We start from the raw sequence: 7,647 nt of genomic DNA, 5'->3' as shown, positions 1-7,647 counted from the left end.
GTACATTATCCCTTATAGGTTACCAAATGTTCAGTAAGAATATTACATAGGCCTGTGTGTTACTGACAACATTCAAATTAATGAAGAATACTAATTTGAAACACAAGGGTACGATGGTGTGTCCACTACTGTTAGTAAAATAATAACAGTTATTAGTAGCCAACTAGGTGAACCCGGAAATGTTGAGTACACCAAAGTTTTATTGCAGAAATGTGAAGTATGGGTCCCCAGCATACAGAAACTACCGGATGCTAATTTGCATATGTTGAGCAATTTGCATAATTTGCATAATTAGCATTATTATTTTAATCATCCATTTTGACCACATATTTTGCACTGAATGGCCAATTTCTACAATATGTGAGTGGTTTTAGCGGTTTTGGAGGATGCTGATTTCATTTCTGGCACTTTCAGATTTCAAAGAGCTAATTTTAGTACATATTTTGATTTATTTAGGCAAATTTTGATTACTTTCAGTCATAATTTTAGGTTATTTTTATGGTAAACAAAATAATCTAACATTTCAGAATTAGAGAAGTATATGAGCTGTAGCAAGATTTGTGACATAGCACAGAAGCTGATGAAGCACCATCAGCAGCAATAATGTTTGATAAAGTCTCATGTATGGCTGTGTCTCCGAGCTCCTCGCTCTTAATTAGCAGAGTAGCAATTCCTTTGGACCCAGATATTTTAAAGTCGCTATCTTTGCCACTGCATGGTGCAAACAGACACTTCTTTCCCGACATTTCGACCTGATCAAACTGTCTCTCTTTGTTTTGAAAGTACTTAACCCTAGATCCGAATGGTTAAATTAATACTCCACAACAACTTGAGAAAGCAGCAATAACACTGAATATCGACTGTTTTTAATCCATTCCTGATCAAATCGCAAGAAGTCTGAATTTTTAAAAAAGAAGAATACAAAAATTTTAATATTATGGTAACTAATTTTAGAACACCAGATTTACCCACAAAATGGATCTAAATAGAAATTCACAATGTACTGAACAATACTGTCAGTATAACTCTGTCCACCTTTTATCTTAATGTGAAAACATAATGCCAACATTAAAATGTCAACATTAAATCCCTTGACTGACTTTTGTACGAATATTAAGGCGATATAAGAATATAAAAATATTTGCAAGGTATTTGCATATTATTAAAATATTTGCAAGGACTTTTGTACGAATATTAAGGCGATATAAGAATATAAAAATATTTGCAAGGTGAATTTCGACTTTAAAACTAGACTATGCTCCCTTGCTTTACAACATACTTATTGCAACTATAACAGCTTACTGCAACAGCTTATTTGCATAAAAACATGACCGGACCTCAAGAAATGTAAACAAATTGAGGTTATCAACAATCACATCAAAGAGCAAGAGTTCTTTTGATTCTGAAATGTGAGAATATTGTGTCTACCATGAAAATAACCTAAAATTTTGTCCGAAATTAATAAAAAATGTCTAAATTTATCCAAATTTGTTATAGAATTACCATTTTGAAGTCTGAAAGTGCCAGAAATGAAATCAGCAGCCTCTAAAACCTCTAAAACCACTCACATATTGTAGAAATTGGCCATACAGTGCAAAATATGTGGCCAAAATTGATGATTAAGCTAATAATGCTAATTATGCCAATTAGCCAAATTGCTCAACATATGCAAATTAGCATCCGGCAGTTTCTGTATGCTGGGGACCCATACTTCACATTTCTGCAATAAAACTTTGGTGTACTCAACATTTCCGGGTTCATAATGGGGCTCTATGGGCTGGCTACTAGACTATATACAGACATTATTAGATACAAAAACAAATTCTGTCACAAGTAAAGAGTCTTCATAAATAAATAAATCATAGATTTTCAATTACCATATTTCAGCCTAGAATGTTATTAATATAGAATCTGATTGATATGTAATGATAGTATACACAACGATTACCTTTTTTGATGATTTTTAAATCCAGGCCTTTTTACTAGTATTATTCTAAACATATACCTTTGGAATCAGCGACGCACAGTCCAGTAAGTGTTAGAAACAAAACCACACGCATGGCCATCCTGATATAAGACAAAACAACACATCTCATATCAGCATATGAAGGAATCATTTTCAATTTCTCCTCCTCATTTAAACAAAGAAACATATATATTTTTATTTTAATGATAAAATGGCCAACAAAACAAAGCCAAGCTAGCTGCAAAATATAAATAGCCTATACCTTACACACCATACTAATATTTGTTTGCTATACTACAAATATTCTTTATTCTAAATAATTATAATTAACTATAATTAATATAAGGAAAGATATATTATCTGCTGTTTTTTGTATCTACTGTTCCTCTTCTGATTGTTTGTTTGTTTTTCTAAGGTGGTGTAATATAATTATCCCACTTTCAGATTCCTTAGATTAGTTTTGTTTTAAGAAACCAAAGTATTGTAATGAAATCTACTAGCAGACATAAAAACAATTTAAATGTTAAGTGTTATCACATTGACTTGAATTGTCCAAACAAAAGTTTAGTTTTATTAGTAAAACCTCCATTGGATGCTATAAAGTGCATAAACATTCAACTCACCTGAATTTCATCAATGTATCAACCTCAAAGAAGATCTGCTCTTAAAATATAATATTATATAATAAATTGAATGAATAATATTTTTATAAACAATTGCTATTTATTGTTTGTCCAATATAGCCTATTATTCATATGATGAATATTATGACCACTCATAATTCAATTTCAGAATTATATCACACAAATTCAACAAAAAGAGACAGGCTATATCAAATAAAACTTCTTAAGAATATCACTGTCGTTTATTTCAACAATCTAACATTTAACAATAACATAATTATCAAAAGAATCATGAAGATTGAAATGATCCTGCGTCACATTCCTGCTCGATCACTAGTAGCCTCAAACGCTACTCCAGCTCTATCATTAGGGTTTTGTCTTCAAAATTAGATGATTTTCCCTTGTCTGTCAGCATGTATGGCCAAACGACACTGTAATATATCTCAGATGCGCAGATCAAAACATGCGATGCAGCCAAAAACTTTTGTTACCCGTAGTTAGTGATGAGCGATGTCGAATCACTGCTTCTTGAAGCTTCCAAACCTACGGATCTTTGGTTTGGAATCAGTGGTTCAGAGCATTTATAAAACTGCCAAAGTCATGTGATTTCAGTAAACTAGGCTTCTTTACATAACTGTTCCAAAATGTCAGTTTCTCAACCAAACAGGCCTACGCAAAGCTGGGTCTTGCGACCTTGAGGAGAACGAACTCCCGGGGACTGACTGAAGTACGGTAATTCTACAAATGGAGTTGCAGAGTTCTTGATAGAGTCACTCAACTCACTCTACTCCGGTTGTCTCTTTATGTATATTTTAAACAACAATAAAACGAAATGTGTTACAAAACACCACTCTGCCTAATCACAGCTAGATTAAAAACATTACATTAAGTTTCATTAGGTGGCAATTGCTCAGTCTAATGAATCAATTATACATCATTAATTTGACAATTGAATAAATTTGTAAATTATTCCAACATCTGCTATAAATAGTACAAATGACTACTTATACTTATTTAAGTCAGTGTGTAAATATAGTAGTCTAGAAGCATCTTGTTGCCAATACAATACAAGAACATTCGAGAAGAATCAGTTATATTGACATATTTTGCCCATATTTAAAGGGCAAAATATGGCTAAACAATATTTATTTCTTATTGTTCTAAATAACACTGAACATTTAATACTTTCCTGAATCCAAAACTCTTAAATTATCTTATGTCTGCTTGTAGATTTTATTACAGTACCTCGGTTCCTCGAAACAAAACTTATCCAAGTAATCCGAAAGTGGAAATCAAAGAGTGAAGTTAATTATTAGTGCAGCATTTACTGAATCACAACAACATTCAACCATCCACGTACAGCAAACAGAGAGACAGACGGACAGACAGACAAACCTTCAACTCACCTGGAATTCGTCAATGTCTCAACCTCACAGAAGACCTTCACAATTCAGCAGTTATCTGCTTTTTTTGTAAAAAATTATAAATTTTAATATTAACAACAAAAAAACAATATTAATATTTGTTTATAAACAATTGCTATATTTTTTTTTATTCAATATATTAATATATGAGTTATATTATGCCCTGTCAAAACATTTCAAACAAAAAATGTGCTATTAAACATAGATATAAATATTAATACGAACCAGCAGTCTGAAGATGGTCTAGTAGTTGAATAAAATTGTGCTCAGAAATGATGCTCTATTTATTGTTGAATTAAGGCCCTCCCAACCAAATAAGTCTTATCTGATATCTGTAAAATAAACATCAACTGGACCATTACTGTCTGGGTTATGTTTGTTTTTTAACTGTTTCCCTGTTCTGGGGTGCGTTTTCCATATGTCGCTAACTCAGTTAGCCGGATTTGATTGTTGGCGATATGGCATGATCTTCGTTTGTTTGGTCTTTGACTCATCCTGGACTTGCTGTCATAGCAACATGTGTGTAAGCTTAAACCTCTCTCGAGCAGCTCATTTCATGTCTACAAGATTAGATTGCGGCTTTATAAGCGGAGCTGATGCGGGAAGTCCTTTAGCGGCGCAGTAGTTCTCAATCCTGGTCCTGGGGACCCACAGCTCTGCACAGTTTGTATGACTCCCTCATTTAACACACCTGATTCAGATCATCATCTCGTTAGGAAAGAGCTCTATGAACTGAACTGGGTGTGTCAGATAAAGGAGACATATAAAATGTGCAGAGCTGTGGGTCCCCAGGACCAGGATTGAGAACCACTGCTTTAGCGCAGCACGATAGTAGGCTACTTTTTGATAGATATTGTTTTCACACTCGTGAGGGTCTCATTTACATAATTAAATGTTCGACTCGTCGGGCTTTAACAACGGCAACAACCTGTGTGCATTGCTCTGCAGTTTTTTTGCAAGTGGCACTTTCCTTTACACTATTAGAGAGAACTTGGTGAAAAGTGCTGTCTGTCGTGCATTCGCAGAGTTTACCTGGTGCTGAAGCTGTTTTTAGGGGTATTTCCAAACTACTTAAGACCCAAGTTTGTAAAGCAATTTATTTTTTTTTTATTTTTTTTTTGCCAACGCAGCTAAACTATGTTATAATTTTTAATGAAGATCATGCAATCATGACAATGCCAGTATGACTTACAGCATGTGTCCCTCAGGCTTCACTAATGTGATTCTTCACACACGTTCCTATCAAGGCCTCAATGAAGGGGATTTTGTGAACCAAAAGGGGGTTCACAATGTAAATGTGCAGGCAAGTATTTTATGATGTATTCCCTGACCCAAACCCTGGACCACAAACCTGTTACAATGCAGCTCTAGCCAGGACAAGGACACGCACTGAAATGACCTTTGGGCAAAAAAAACTTTATTAAATGTTTAGTAAAAGACAAGACAAATATGTTTAGTTCCTTCAGTTTTATTTCAATTATTCTTTGTAAAGAAAAGCCAGTGATTAAGTCATATTTTGCCTGCAATAAGAGATATTATGCAAGGTCAGCAATAGTACTCTGTGTGAAATAATGTATTAGGCACTAACTCTGAAGTTCCTTATGAAGCAACTCTATCTCTAGTGCCAGTTTTTATTTTATTTTACAGTGTACTAAGAGAATTTAAAACTCATTTACCAGTAATGAAGGAGTTGATGCTACTGGTCCCTGGCTGTAGGTCTAAGGAAGAGCTGTCCCCAGGGATGCTCTTCACAATAGGTCAATTCAAATTCAACCCAAAGGCCAGCTCTTCCGTAGGGGTGTGACGTGGGTTTGCAGGACCACCAGCTGTTTGTTTTTTTGTTCAGCCTTTTTCTTGGTTGTTGTTATAAACAACTGCCTTTTTTGTTATAAAATAACTGTTTTTTAAAAGAGACTAAGAACAGTAGTAAAGGTAACCATTTTGTAGAATATTCTTGTATTTCACTTATACTTGTTCCCATGTTCTAGTAGGTGGTGGTTCTGATATTAAAAATGAACAAAGTAATTATGAAATTATTAAAATACTCCATCCCCAGACGGTCCAGCTGATCTGGGACCACTTTGGGGCCGCACAGATAGATCTGTTTGCAGGGGCGGACTGGCCATCTGGAGCACCGGGACTTTTCCCGGTGGGCCGCTGGCCAAAGTGGGCCGGCCCACCCGGTATACATATATATACTAGCCTATATATATATATATATATATATATATATATATATATATATTTTTTTTTTTTTAAATGACGGAAATCATTACATTTATTTTCTACGCAAATGGATGAGTGAGAGACGATCGCGCGGCCGCGGCCGACAAGTGTTTTGTGAGTGGATTGCACTCCCTCCCTGTTAATTAGTTTGGTCTACTCCATTGCGTATCTTGAAACACGCCCCCTTTCACGTCCTGGAACACAGCAAGCCGACGCCGATGAACTAGCGCTGATGAAAGCCGACTGTGTTGTCGCGTCGCGGGAGAAAAAGCTGCACTTGAACACACCGAGAAAACTACAGCCGGCTGTCAGCTAGAATGCGCGTTCTGCGTCTGCGTGTAAACGAGACAACGGTCTATTTCTACAGATATATTCATATTCATCATTCAAAAAGAGAAACCGACACTGCCGGCTGCAGATAAGTTACACAAACTGTAAACAAAGCAGTGCGTGCTTACCGTTTTGAATATCAATCCTGCAAAACACTTTCTTTATTCCACTCCGCTCATGTTAATATTGAAATATTCACCAAGGAACACTCAGGTAACATGACGTGACATTAGAACAGCCTTCTGTAGCGTTTTGACTTCTTTGCTCGCTGTTTTGCTATTATTATCGTGCACTGACTTGTTCACTAACCAGATAATTATTTTATAATAATTTATATAATTATTATAATTGTCCATGTATGACAAGAGGAAGTAAAGAAAAAGTGGAGCTGAAAGGTTACGTTACGTGTTAAAAAAAGAATTAGAGGTAGATGCTGTGAAATGCTTCAAATTAACATATTATAGGCCTACATTTGGAGCGAAGAGTAGCAGTTCAGCAGGCTCTGACAGCTCTAGCTCCCCCTGACTAGCTGATATTCTGTCTTGATAGTTTTATATTAATAATGTTGTGTTTCTTAATGTTCTTCTGTTTGTTTCCCTTTGTTTTACAAATATGACCTAATATATGTTGTTACTTAACATTAATGTTTAAATAGCATTTATTGTTGTATTGTGTTATATTTTTATTAGGGCTGGGGAAAGATTAATCGCGATTAATCGCATCCAAAATAAAAGTTTGTGTCTACGTGATATATGTGTGTGTACTGTGTATAATTATTTTGTATTGGCTATATAAATACACACTTGCATGTATATATTTAAGAAATATTTATTTATATATAAAATATTTAAAATTATATATAATATAAATTATATATAAAAATATACAGTATATACATGCAAATATTTCTTAAATATATTCATGCATATTTGTGTGTATTTATATATACAAAATAATTATACACAGTACACACGCATATATCACGTAGACACAAACTTTTATTTTGGATGCGATTAATCTTTTCCCAGCCCTAATTTTTATGCTATAAGTGGTGTTAAAAATTATTCTGCATATCATT

At 34.4% G+C, this 7,647-nt stretch overlaps 1 long non-coding RNA gene across 1 annotated transcript; it reads right to left on the bottom strand.

The window, feature by feature from the left end:
- Positions 1 to 92: 92 nt before the first annotated feature.
- Positions 93 to 2,628, bottom strand: LOC307162687. Its single transcript, XR_013821965.1, has 3 exons — positions 2,590 to 2,628; positions 2,006 to 2,067; positions 93 to 128 (listed from the first exon to the last, which is right to left on the bottom strand). It is a non-coding gene; the product is annotated as an uncharacterized lncRNA (long non-coding RNA).
- Positions 2,629 to 7,647: the final 5,019 nt, after the last annotated feature.

Source organism: Squalius cephalus (genome assembly GCF_949319135.1).
Source record: "Squalius cephalus genome assembly, chromosome: 8".
Classification (NCBI taxonomy): domain Eukaryota; kingdom Metazoa; phylum Chordata; class Actinopteri; order Cypriniformes; family Leuciscidae; genus Squalius; species Squalius cephalus.
Note: the sequence above shows the minus strand (reverse complement) of the source record. Positions and strands in the feature narration are given on the sequence as shown.